Genomic DNA, 14,558 nt, shown 5'->3' with positions numbered 1-14,558 from the left:
GAGCATAAACAGGTGGGAGTTGTCTTACCACCTCAGAGAGGCCAATTAATTAAGAGAAAACAAACTTTTGAAGTGATAATCAAGCTAGCTCAGTACAGACAGTTAGATAACAAGTGTGAGAATACTTACAAGGCGAGATAGATTCAATGTTTGTAATGGCTCAGCCATTCCCAGTCTTTATTCAAACCGGAGTTGATTGTGTCTAGTTTGCATATCAATTCATGTGCCAGCAATGCCCCTCTGCCATGTACATTGGCCAAACCGGACAGTCTCTACGCAAAAGAATTAATGGACACAAATCTGACATCAGGAATCAAAATACTCAAAAACCAGTGGGAGAACACTTTAACCTGTCTGGTCATTCAGTGACAGACCTGCGGGTGGCTATATTACAACAGAAAAACTTCAAAAACAGACTCCAACGAGAAACTGCTGAGCTAGAATTGATATGCAAACTAGACACAATCAACTCTGGTTTGAATAAAGACTGGGAATGGCTGAGCCATTACAAACATTGAATCTATCTCGCCTTGTAAGTATTCTCACACTTGTTATCTAACTGTCTGTACTGAGCTAGCTTGATTATCACTTCAAAAGTTTGTTTTCTCTTAATTAATTGGCCTCTCAGAGGTGGTAAGACAACTCCCACCTGTTTATGCTCTCTGTCTGTGTGTGTATATATATCTCCTCAATATATGTTCCATTCTATATGCATCCGAAGAAGTGGGCTGTAGTCCACGAAAGCTTATGCTCTAATAAATTTGTTAGTCTCTAAGGTGCCACAAGTCCTCCTGTTCTTCTTTTTTTAAAAATCAGCATTTCATTAACTATCCACTAGTCATCTGGTACAGAGGCCGATTTAAGCAGTAGGTTACAAACCACAGTTAATAGTTCTGCAATTTCATCTAGGAGTTCCTTCAGAACTCCTGGGTGAATGCCATCTGGCCCTGGTGGCTTATTACTGTTTGCTTTATCAATTAGTTCCAAAACCTCCTCTAATGACACCCCAATCTGGGACAGTTCCTCAGATTTGTCACCTAAAAAGAATGATTCAGGTGCAGGAATCTCCCTCACATCCTCTTCAGAGAAGACCGAACTAGTCTTCTCATTGCTAACTTCTATGATCCTAACCATTCAAAGGAGAAATTAAGTAGTACAGACACTGCTAATTAAAGCAGTATTATTATTAGCTAGACACTTTTAAAAAAATCAGGTTCCTCTGCTGGACTGTTGACTTGGCTGCAATGCTTTGCTAAGGGTGGCAGACATCCGGTCACCAGACACAGCTTTATTCTATCTGGCAACCAGATCTTGTTTTCAGAATAGTTCTGTATGACGAGTTCGTAGTCTGCCAGCATTTTTTTTTAAAAAGAACTTAAAATGTAACAACTGACTCCATGGTAAATTCAGGCGAGTGGACTGCTGTCTGTACCCCGGACACTCTACATGCCTAGCAAATAAAGCATCTCTGTGACTAGACTTGGATCAGTTACAGTGACAAGCCAGTTACAAGGCATGCTGCTGTAATTGATTCCTGCACAACGACAGGAAGTACCCAATTTGATGTACATTAGTTTCTGGAGATGAGAGTCTAATGACTACCCAACTCAGAGTGACTTCTGCCAACTTGGCGACTCTATACCGTACCAGAGGGATGAGTGTTGGATAACCCATCAAAAACCTAGAGGATAAATAACAAAACTGTGTAACCACTGGATTACACCCTCTTCCAGTGCACTGTGCATCCACTTGTTATTGAAAAGTCCTTGGGGCAGCAACTACTTCATATGCTGATTTGTACAGTCCCATGCAATAATGATGGCGTTCATATAGCAATAGGTCTCTCTCCTACTTCCCAGCCACTACAAACTAGGGTGACAATCTCAGCTCACAGAGAAGAGAGGCGCTGTGGTTATGACTGTTGCTCTTGCTGGTGTCACTGAATGTTTAATTAACTTTTGCACAGGGTTTAGAAAGTGCAAAGGGCTATTGTTTGTTATGGTCATTATTAGAGATGGGTCTGAGTCACACAGTTTAATTACAGATACAATCTGAATCTGAACTTTCACAAAGTTCAGGGGTGTTCAGATTTGGGTCTTCATTGCAGGCCATTATACAGCTGAGTGAAGTTTGGAGCAGGATCAAAATCTAGTTCAGCCCTATATTTAATTGCTATTATTTACAATAAGAAAGCTATGTGCTGTTCAGCGGGAAAGAATCTGTTATAGTGTACGCTTATTAACGGAGGGATGAGTATTCTCCTATTGGCAACCTGGTGATATGCCATGTGGGCTCTGTCATGCAGGAGCAATTTAGGTGGAAGATGAGACCTGGAGCAAAATGGCTGCCTCAGTGAGAAGGCCCTCATGAAAACTAAGCAAAAGGACCAATGGGCAGTGCTCAGTTTGAGGGAGAGATTAGGGAGGCTTCTGCAGGGCACCCTGGGTTGGGGAAGGGGTCTTGCCACACTAGCTAGGTGAAAAAACCTGACTGGGGAGACCTGCTGTGGGGCAGGACAAGTGGATGGGTCCGAGGCACAGGCCTTAGGAGGGGTCTGGCGGCAGGACCTGGTTTACATGTATTGACTGATGTCAAACTGTGTTTGTGTTTGAATAATAACTGCATTTGTGGCGAATGGGAAGGAGACATTGACAGTGGAAGCTTCACTGAAACAGCTGGCCAATGAGCTGAGCTGCCAGCTTTCATGAATGGGGAAACCGAGGCTGGGAGTGTCCAATGCTATGTTTGAAGAGACCCTCTGCCAGAGTGCTAAGCAGATGGCACTCTCAGTGATTGGGAGCGAATACATTTAGAACAGAGGAGTTTCATAATAAAATGGAGGAGCGCCTCTCCCAATTAGACTAAAAAAATTGTTTTATGCTTCCAAGCCAGATCAAAGGCTGAAACTGCTGCACAGGGGGGATAAAGTGCAGGCCAGCATAACTAAATACACAGCAAAAGGTAAATCCCACATCCAAAGTATTTCTCACTTTGCTCATTTAAAATTGTTTCATGCTTACTCACATGTGTGCAGGGTCCCATCAGATTACATATAACCACAGAAAAGAGGGGAAAGTTAGTGCAATTCAGTTTCCCAAACTTACAAAATAAAGAGACAATAACAAATGAAATGAGGAATCATTAGTCCACATTTTACTGCGATCCATTTGGTCTTCATTTTCTAAGACCTTCTTTATTTTACATGGAAATGAAATTAAAAGTATCGTTTTCAGGAAAAGTTATTTCAGACATGAGTCTCTGAGTTGCACTAATGGCACTGCAAACACACTTAAATCAAAACCTACTCCCATCTGGGTATATTTGGAAGCTTTCTGGAAAGACATTTAATATGGTCTTTCTTAGGAATGGGACCTTTCAAAAGAAAATATGCTGAGTGGGAGTCACACTCTGACATTTGGGGGATATTTCCTTCCTTTGATTGATCCACACATGCAGTAGACTAGACAGATGCATTGCAGGGGGTACGGCTTAAGACAGAGTATCATGGGAGTTGAAGTGCTTTCAGGTCCCAGCGTGATTGTGCAGGAGCAAACAGTAAGAGGTTAGCTGCACAGTGTGTAAGATGACTACGGAAAACTCAAAGTACTAAGCAAAAGTGACAAAACGAGTCACGCAGGCTCTCATCATCTTGCAGCCCAATAACTGCAATGTCCTTCTCTCTGGCGCTGGCAAATACCGTTGTGATGTTGCACTCCATATGATTTTATGAAACTATGCTAATGTAACTGGAATATGTTTCATGCAAAAGGTCTCTTGTAAGGTATCATTACAAAGCTTATAATCTACTGAGTGTGATCATCCTATTTGTATAAATGTACCACTCTTGTATCTGAAACTAGACATATGAAATATAATGCAAAGTGTGGGCCATTAATGGTGGTTTGGAATCTTGATGACTCCCATTAGCCAGGACCATTGTCTGCAGATGGCTCTGTTTTACTTGTAAGTCCTCTGTATACGTGTGTGCTAGCAAGTGGGTAATGAAGTCTTACAGAGATAATGTGATCATGTCACCTGAAATGGAATCCATCTTTAACCTGGTGCTTTTCCATTGAGAAGGGGGGGGGCGGGAACCCAGAGGGACAAAGGATTCCCGCCTTATGCAAAAGATATATGAGTGGGTGGAACAGAACAAAGGAAATAGCCATCATGAGGAATCCCCTAGCTACCACCTGAGCTGGAACAAGGGCTGTACCAGGGAAAAGGATTGTGTCCAGACTAAGAAGGCGTCCAGTCTGAGAAAGAGACTTATTGAAACATCTCTCAGGGTGAGATTTTATCTGTACTCAGTTGTATTACTGTATTAGGCTTAGATTTGCGTGTTTTATTTTATTTTGCTTGGTAATTCACTTCATTCTGTCTGTTACTACTTGGAACCACTTAAATCCTACTGTCTGTATTTAATAAAATCACTTTTTACTTATTAATTAACTCAGAGTATGTGTTAATACCTGGGGGGGGGGGGCAAACAGCTGTGCATATCTCTTTATCAGTGTTATAGAGGGCGAACAATTTATGAGTTAACCCTGTATAAGCTTTATACAGGGTAAAACAGATTTATTTGGGTTTAGACCCCATTGGGAGTCGGGCATCACAGTGTTAAAGATAAGAACACTTCTGTAAGCTGCTTTCAGTTAAGTCTGCAGCTTTGGGGCAAGTAATTCAGACCCTGGGTCTGTGTTGGAGCAGACGGGAGTGTCTGGCTCAGCAAGACAGGGTGCTGGGGTCCCGAGCTGGCAGGGAAAGCAGGGGCAGAAGTAGTCTTGGCACATCACTTGGCAGTTCCAAGGGGGGTTCTGTGATTCAACCCGTCACAACCATCTTACCCAGCTAATATCCATCCAGAATGCGGCTGCAAAGATCATTTTCCTAGCCCGTCGCTTTGACCATATCACTCCGTCTTTGAATCCCCCCCACTGCCTCTCCCATCTGTTATATCAAACAAAACCCTTCATAGTCAATCCCCACCTTGCCTATTATTTCTCATTTATTACTGAGATGTCGCTGCTTGTCGCTGATCAGCCCATGATGCTAGTCTTCGCTATCCACTTGTTAATTTTTCAACCAAACACTGCTGTGCTTTTTCCCATTCATGCTTTGGAGAAGTTCCCTGTAGCCCTCCAGAAAGCTACCTCATTATCCTCCTTCAAATCCTTCCACAAAACTCTCCTTTGCCGCAACGCCTACAAAACTTGACAACTGCTAATGGGCAGAGACCACTGCCTATCACGCGGACCAATATTGTCTCTTTGTTTCCTTGTACTCGTATCCATATCCATCTGGTGTCTCATCTTTATACTTAGACTGTAAGCTTCTTGGGGCAAAGGCTCTTTTTGTTCTGTGTCCGTACTGTGCCTTGCACAATGGGGGTCCTACTCCATGACTCAGGCTGCTGGGCACTAAATAATAAAATAAAGAAATCAGAACCCACTTATAATTGGTCAAGCAAAGCAAGGCCACCCCACACTCAGCTAGAGGGCATTTGAAATTTTAGAATACATTACAGACAGGGAATGTTCTAAGCATCAGTGGGCAAGACCCTGTTGATTTTGGTGAAAACTGAAAAACAAGCAAAGCCTGATTTCCAGTGGTGTAAGTGAGAGGAAATTCAGGCCCACACAGAGGCGTCGAAACAATTTTTATGGTGGGGGTGTTGAAAGCTATTGAACAAAACTGTAAACCTTGTATATGATGGAAACCATGTCTTTGGTTGTAATTACTACTTCAAGCCAAGGGGTGCTGCCGCACCCCGAGCATCTCTAGTTCCAGCACCCTTGGCCCATAGAATGCCCCTTTGGTGCTGCAGGCAGAAAAATCTCTTTGGTGGCCCTGTTGCTGCCTACACATATCACAGGTAGCAGTTTAGTTTGCTGCTCTCTCTCATTGGATGCACTGCCTGGCCTCCATAAGCAACTAGGTATGCGACCCTCAAGTAATACTTTCCTCTCTTATAGCACCTGCCATTAAAACAAATGGTTTCTTACCTGTAATGGAACTGTTCTTTGAGATGTGAGTACAGATGTGTATTCCACTCAGTTGCGTGCACATCCAGTGTGCTGAAGCCACAGAACTTTACTTAACAGTATACATTGGAGTGGCACACGTTCCCATGCCTCATAGCCCCTTCAAAGTCTATTTAAGGGCAATGCCACCTACACCCCCTTCAGTTCCTTCACACTGGAAACCATGTCTCGAGACCCCAGTGCAGAAGGGACAGAGGGCTGGTCATGGAGTACAACGGACGTCGGTACTAAAGTAAGGTCAGTACTGAATCTGAAGAACTGGTCTGCATTGAAAATGTAGGTTTCAGAGTAGCAGCCGTGTTAGTCTGTATCCGCAAAAAGAAGAACAGGAGTACTTGTGGCACCTTAGAGACTAACAAATTTATTAGAGCATAAGCTTTCGTGGACTACAGCCCACTTCCTGTAGTCCACGAAAGCTTATGCTCTAATAAATTTGTTAGTCTCTAAGGTGCCACAAGTACTCCTGTTCTTCTTTTTATTGAAAATGTAGAAGCCGAAATTATCATGGGGGGTGACGATAGTATTGGTACCAACAGCTCTCAGTGCTGATAAGGGGACTGATTTTGCCTCTGCAAAGGCAGTAGTAGTGCTGAAGATGATGCCAGCAAGCGCCTATAGTCTGAAACAATCAGTCAGTGCGATCAAGGCTGCAGAAGAAGCCTCCACAGTTGAGGGCTCCTGTATCAAAGGAGAGCCAGGAACATAGAGTCAAAACAAATCTGGGATTGCCTGATAAGCCTGTGGGGTCAATATGGTCAGTGATGAAACCGATGTCGTTGGTACCGGACTCAGCAGATGCCCTATGCACCGTACCAGAGTTGACGGTACAGTGCCTAACTGAGTTAGTCTAAGTATCAGAGAGTGGGTAGACAGCCCAGCTCTCAAGGAATCCCAGTGATGCCCTGCACTCATCTTAAAAGAGGAGGACAAATCTCTCCAAGCTCTAGAGTGGCTATGGTCCGTCATGAGAGTTCTCTTCCTCAGAAGACCAGAGGAAGGAGAACAGTTTCTTCTCAGTGGTGAAGAGGTCCCCCGCTACAGAAAGGATGTGGACAAATTAGAGTCCAGCGGAGGGCAATAAAAATGATTAGGGGGCTGGGGCACATGACTTATGAGGAGAGGCTGAGGGAACTGGGGTTATTTAGTCTGCAGAAGAGAAGAGTGAGGGGGGATTTGATAGCACCCTTCAACTACCCGAAAGGGGGGTTCCAAAGAGGATGGAGCTCAGTGGTGGCAGATGACAGAACAAGGAGAAATGGTCTCAAGTTGCAGTGGGGGAGGTCTAGGTTGGATATTAGGAAAAACTATTTCACTAGGAGGGTGGTGAAGCACTGGAATGGATTACCTAGGGAGGTGGCATGGACTGCCCTGACGGGTGCTGCAACACAAAGTTCTCCCGCTTCAGTGCTATGGGCGCATGCACACCGGAGTATAATACACACCGGCAGCCACTTGAAGAAGAATATAGGAATATAGAACATAGATCTGGGGAATTAGGCGTCTATTATTTGTTTTATATATAATAGTAGACGCCTAATTCCCCAGATCTCTTCCTTCTAATAAGAAATATTTCAAAGTGTGCCCTATTTATTGTTAAGGTTGTTACCATGAGAAAGCGTTTCCAATATTTGGGCTCAGCTAGTTACAGTGCAACTAATAGGCCACTCTTTCTAATGCTTGCTGAAGAACTGTGTTGCTATTTGGAATGTGGTTTGCTAGCTTTTAATATATTGGTCATAATAGTGTTAGAATATTTCTATAAATAGAGAAGTAAAGTAGAGAGCCAACTATGGCTCCTTGAGGTACAACACTGTTACACTAATTGTGCGTTAACAGCCATGCTTAGTAGTTGAATGAATGACCATTTGTTTGCAGTATCTAAGTTATGATTGCATCCAGTTTGTAGCAATTTAGAGGAGTATTTACAGCCAGGGCTGATAATTTCCCTGAGGTATTTCACAGCTCACTGCAATCACTTGACACCTTTAATGACACCTTTAATGACTCCTCCCCTGCCCACTCTCCCTGCTGCCTTGTCCAAGCAATAGTGTGATACCAAAAATGTTAGCTAAGGGCTCCCTTCTACCTCAGTCAGAGATACACGTGACTTTCCCTGGGTAAAATATTCTTCCCTTTCCCCAGAAATACCCTTCTATTAACGCTATACTCTTTTCCTCCTCAAAATCCATCAATTCCACACTTCTCTGCTGCCCAATAAATCCTTCAAATCCTTCCACCGTCCTCTGGCCCAGTTGCTCAAACCCACCAGGCTTCACACTCACCAGCACCTAGTGGAGGCTCACGGTTTCTCGCAGAAGCCAGAATGGTGGCTGGGAGCCATCCTGTGGTCTCTGGCTGTGGAGTGGCTGGGCAGGTGGACAGCAGGTGGTTCTGGAGGTGAGCAAATCTATCCTAGCTGGTTTAGAGAGTCAGGAAATCGGTCTCTACAGGCCAATGGGGAAGTTTTAGGGGGCTGTGAGTGTTGCCTAAGTCCCAGCCCCTGTGCCAAGGGCATCTTGGGACAGAAGGCAAGACGGGGCCTCAGACAGACCATGGTTTGACAGGCCCACAGCAGTACTCAGAAATTTCCAGGCAAAGCTTTATTTAAAGAATTCTCCTCTGTGATCTAGAAGGAGATGCTGTCTCTTTAGAACCTGCACAGAAACTGGTTTATCAGCAATTGCTCTCCCCACAAGATAGGGTGACCAGATAGGAAGTGTGAAAAATCGGGATGGGGGTAGGGGGTAATAGAAGCCCATACCAAAAAAGCCCCAAATATCGGGAATGTCCCTATAGAATTGGGACATCTGGTCACTCTACCACAAGGTCTCCTCCAGCTGCCCCTCTGCACCCAAAGCTGACAGCCATCTCCATTGTATGGTACAGGCTTTGCTGAACAGGGGCTCAGAATACAGGGCGGGCACGGACACCAGGAAAGGGAAGAGGCTGCCCATGCCCTAGGCAGAGAGGATCTTCCTAATGGCCTCCCACTCCTGGCAGCCTGGTAGGGGGTTTGGAGTGCCCCTCAGCAAACCTCTGTTCCACAATGCCCCCATCCCTTCCAGACCTGGGGAGGAGGGAGGTGAAGAATCTCCCAAGCATATTCCTACAAGGCCTGGGGGAAGCAGCAAAGGTCTTCGTGCACTCCCCTGAGCTAAGCGGGGAGATGATGAGAAGAACATCTGGGCCGGACTGTTCCTCCCTGCTGCCCACCACGGCCTGCAGAGTGATGCCCTTTGGGATAGGTTGAATCAATTTGTCATTGGGGGAAAAGGTGTGAACTGAAGTCCCAACCCAGCCCATCCCCACCCCCACTCCCCCGAGAAGATTGATTCACCTCATCCCAGCAAAAACTCAACCCCCCAACACAGAGTAGCTATTTGCAAGCTCTGCTTAAAGGCAGTGTCAGGGCAGGGGGATGGGGGGGGGGGGGGAAGCTGCCTGCTATTCAGAGTGCTCCGTGTCTGCATATATGGAAGTAGTTACTAGATATGGTGTCAGCGGATGATGCCCAATAACGTCGTGTTTAGTGATCACTCAGTGCTTAAGGTGCTCCCAAGAGCTCTGCTTTATTCTGGGCCTGGTTCCAACTGGGTGAGCAACACAACAAGAGCTTCACAATGCCTCGCCCAGACACTCTGGAAAGCTCAGCCCTTAAAGGCACAACCCCCAATACCACAAAGAACATGTAGCATAGCCCCTGGGTTTTGTAGAACCCGAACAACGTGTGAATAGCAAACGGCTTCTCCTTTGTGCAGCTTTAACATAAGCTATTAACAGGAGCCACCATGAACTTATCAGCACCCTTCCGCCATCCCCATCATGTGCGGGGAGGCTACTAAGAGCAACGTTAGCCCAGCTCCCTCTGTGGCTGTGGTGTGGGTTAGTGCAGGGGGCTCCTCAAATACCCTTGGACAAGCTTTGATGGGGGCTCAGCCAGGAGGTTCTTTATTCCCTTCTTCACAAAGCACTGGGATGAATTACTCTACTGAGGGTACAGGCAGCTTCCTCCTTTTGACAGAGCACTATGCTGGGGCTTTGCTCAGTAGCGCTGGCACCAAAGCAGCTGCAGACTTTCCCCTGTGGAAAGGAAAGCTCTGGGAGGCGTGTCTCTAAGCCAGTTTTAAAGGGATAGCTTCTCTCAGAATTAAGATTATGACTGGCTGGAGCAGGGCCCTCCAGGGAGATTTCCCAATATGCTTTTGTGGGCCAGTCTAACTGTCTTTTTTGGCTGGTAATTGGAGGACCTCCAAGGACCACTTCTTCAGCCTCCAGGCTTGGACTGGGCTAGAAAACACCTACTGGCTGCAGGACTCCCAGTAGGCAGCCACAGCTTGTTGAGTTTTCCAGAGCAAATGGCAGGGGGAGAGAAGGTGGGAGGAAGGGAGGTTGTGGGAACTAACGTGGTACATCCTCCATTCACAGCTAGAGGGGGGAGGTCATGGGGGAAGGGGATGCAGGAAGGCCAAGAACTTAAGGTTCAAAAAGGGATTGGACCTGTGGTCCCCAAACTTTTCAGGGTTGTACTCCCCCTACCTTTGTCCTACCCACCCCCTCTCCCCCCCAGGATCTGGGGCCGGGAGCAGCTTGGGGCGGGGGAAGGCAGACAGAGTAACGGGGCCACAGCAGGTGGCAGGTTTGGGGGCGGGAACGGAGCCATGGCCAGGGTTGTGGTTGGGGGCTGAGGCTGGGGGCAGGGCTGGGTGTGGGACTGGGAGCACGGCTGAGGGTTGAACGGGAGCAGGGCTGGGTGGCACTCCCTTCCTGCCCCGTGGGGGCTGGCCCGGACTTGCCCTGCCCCCTCCCCCACAAATGTTCCTCTATGCACCCCTAGGAGGCGGGCCTCACAGTTTGAGAACCACTGGATTGGACATTTCCATGGATATCAAGAATATCCAAAGTGGTTACAGTTAATGACAACATTTTTGGAAGGGATAGTAAAACCTTGTGCTTCAGGGCTTACGCCAACTCTGACTATTAGAGATCAAGATGAGACCTACATGGGGTGCAGTTTATTTCACATACGTCTACCGCAAGGGTTCTATGCCATCCTCTGAAACATCTGCCTCTGGCCCCTATCACTCTATGTGGGACGCTGGTCTGATCAAACCTAGTAATTCCTATGCTGTGCCAGCAGCAGCTGCGGTCACAGCATTTGCAGACACACTTAGAGCTGAATAGTTTAACCAGCAGAGTCAGACAGGGCATTTTTTGGTGGGTTGAGAACATTTTTTCCTATCTCCCCACAGCTGTAACCAATTTCTGTCCATGAGTATCACTCTATGTGCACAGGGCCAGCCTGAGAATTTTAAGCAGAGTAGTGAGATGATTCTGTGGGACACACCTTGAACAAATCAGAGTGAGAGAGAGAAGTAGGGGGATCTTTAGGCCTCCTGCTGCAGAACAATTTACACAGGGTCGCGGCAGATTCTCCGTCACTGGCAATATTTAAATCAAGATTGGATGTTTCTCTAAAAGATCTGCTTTAGAAACTATTTGGGGGAAGTTCTCTGGCCTGTTATACAGGAGATCAGACTAGATATTCACAATAGTCCCTTCTGGCCTTGAAGTCTATGAAAGCAGAACCCTGCTGCATATCCCTTTCACTTGGTTTACATTTTGTTAGGCTAACGTCACACAAAAAAGGCCTGGAAATGATTGTATTGTATATAAACTTGAGATTGTCCTTCACAGGGCACAAAGACAGTGGACTCACATGAGTCTCTGCCACCTCGTAAGCATGACCAAATAAACATACGCTTGCTTCTCTCCGCTAAATCTCTCAGCTCTAGAAGCGCTTGAGATGGGCAAGCAGAGCTTGCTGAAATATAAGTCCGTCTCCATCCTAGACTTAGTTCTCCATTTGGTTCCCTTGTGCAAGTGTTTAACCATCCATGATTCTGAAGTTCCTTCTCTTCCTACATAATCACCTTCTGTAAACCTAATTCAGAGGGGCAGTTTGTAAAATCTGTGGGATGGGGCCACCTTGTGTGTTTATAAAGCACCATATACAGTAACAGCATCAAAACAGTATCCCAAATGTCTTGGCAATATTGTATAGCACTACCTTGAGTCCCGCTCTGCTGAAATTGCCTCTAATCTTAAATATTGCATTTCTCTTCTCTATCAGTTCCCCAAACCCCAGACTTCAGCATGTGCAGTGTTGTTCCCTCTTCTCATAAATACAAACAAGTAGGAGCCCTCTCCCCCATCCTCAAGCAACTTTGCAGGTTCTCAGTTTGTTTCAGCAGCCAGTTCAACATTCCCCATATTTTTAAAACACCTCATGGATCCTTTAGGCAAATATCACAGGCCGCCTCCTCCTACTCTTGCCTTCCCAGTTCCCTCTCCTCTTATAGCACACCAACACACTCTTTGTGCTCCTACACAATCTCATCCCAGTAAATCCAAGAGCCGCCTTCTCTGCAGTTCTTGTAATCTAGAATAAGAATGGCCACAGTGGCTCAGACCAATGATCCATTTAGCCCAGTATCCTGTCTTCCGACAGTGCCCAGGACCAGAGCTTCAGGAGAAGCATATAAAAGAGGGCAAATTCTGGAGAGATCCACTCCTGTCTTCACCTCCCGGCTTCTGGCAGTGAGGGGTTAAAGTCACCCCAAGCATAGGGTTACATCCCTGACCATCTTGGCTAATAGCCATTGATGGACCTAACCTCCATGAACTTATCTAGTTCTTTTTTGTTCTTTGTCCTGTTTCATTTTACCTCACCAATTCTCCACCACTTTTCAAATGCCATCTGAAAACACATCTCTCCATTGCATATACATAATTTTATTCTCAGTTATTCAGCTCTGTAAAATGCTGGGGGATAAAGCGGATATAAAAACCCTATACCATAGTCATATTCTATGGCTGGGGACTAAGACTACTGAATTCCAGTGGCTTCATTTGAAAGGATAGATTTGATGCTTCAGTTTAAAGGCTTGAAATCAGCCGAATGACTTTAAAAAAAAATAAACTAAACCAACACCTGAAGATCATAAATAATTACACCTATGAATTTGGCTGCTTGGATAGATTCATACCTATGAATTATACAACATTATATATGGACTGCATAACAGCATAGCTATCCATATTTAAAAAATTGTACACAATTGTTTCTAGGGTTTTAGATATTAAAGGAAGACTAGATATTCCAGTCTAGACAAGAGAGCAGAGTTCTTTGGATCACTGAACCCTGATGTATGAAGTTATTAAACGTAACTCTTTGGACCATCTGCTTCTACAGGTACTGATCTACTGATGTGGGGAGGGCGGGTGGGGGGGAAGCTTGTTGTATTAAGCTTCTTGTCTTGAACCTGAGTCACAGTTGGCTGGTGATCCAGAACTGAGAATAAAGGACACCCAAGTGAAATGTTGTAGATTTAAGCACTCATTTATCACTTCACTAATGGGCTGCTTCTTTTAAAATCATGTACAACTTACAGCATATGTACTGGGGGGGGGAGAAAGCATTTAGAAAGTGATGGGGCTTACAGATGCATGGAGTGATAAAAAGACCTTAGCTAAACAAACGATAAGTCCAGAGAAAAGCTCATACACACAACCATGCATGTCAAGCTTGTAGATGGTAACAGAGTCAGAGCTATTCATTAGAAGAGTTTAATGCATAAGATCTGCTATTTAACTGGGCATTACACATTAAGAACCCAAACCAGCAACAGAATGTATGTTATTAACAAAGGGGGTCTGATTATATCAGTAGCTCCGCAAGCAAAGTTCTCTTCATTATATAAAGCACCAATTATACATTTTTACAAGACACACAGGGTACATCTACATGGCACGCTAAGCCTGGGCTCTGACTCAGGTTTGAGTCCAAGCCCCCCTTCTGTCCCCACACAAATCAGTCTGACTCGGGTTAGCAAGCACTCAAGACCCGGACCCTAGAATCCTGCTGGGGGGTGGGAGGGGTTGGAGCTCAAGTCCCACTCTGACTCAGGTCCAGGCCCTGTCATTTTGCAGTGTGGACGCAGCTCAAGCTGCAGGCCCGAGTCAGAAGGCTTGGGTAGTACAGTATGTGCTATAGCACGGCCTTGAGATGCAGGTCCAACAATTGAAAAACCCAGGTTTACAATGAGGTGGATACTGAAGCATGGACTTGGAAACACCAAGTCCACAAGCCCAGGACCCACAGATCCAGGTTTACACTGAAGTGTAGACACACCCAGAGAGACAGGGCCAAGCAGATCAACTTTCAGGGTGCAACCATTTTCCACATAAGGGGAAACAGGACTAGTCAACTAAGTGATGGGAAAAACCAATTTTAAAATATTTGTATCTTAAAATTAATTTGTCATTTTAAAGGCCTCTTCCAGCCAATAAGAACTCTTCACCACACAATCAGTGATAGGCCATGGATCCTGGCTTCGCAGTAGGCTTACCAGCAAGCTTCAGAGCTATATAAGTGGCGGAAAGTGACTAGAGAGACCTTGCTGCCTTCATACAACAACATTTCCAACTTTCCCATTCTGCAAATCTTCTGCCCTG

This window comes from Chrysemys picta, chromosome 4 (assembly GCF_011386835.1).
Source record: "Chrysemys picta bellii isolate R12L10 chromosome 4, ASM1138683v2, whole genome shotgun sequence".
Lineage (NCBI taxonomy): Eukaryota > Metazoa > Chordata > Testudines > Emydidae > Chrysemys > Chrysemys picta.
Note: the sequence above shows the minus strand (reverse complement) of the source record.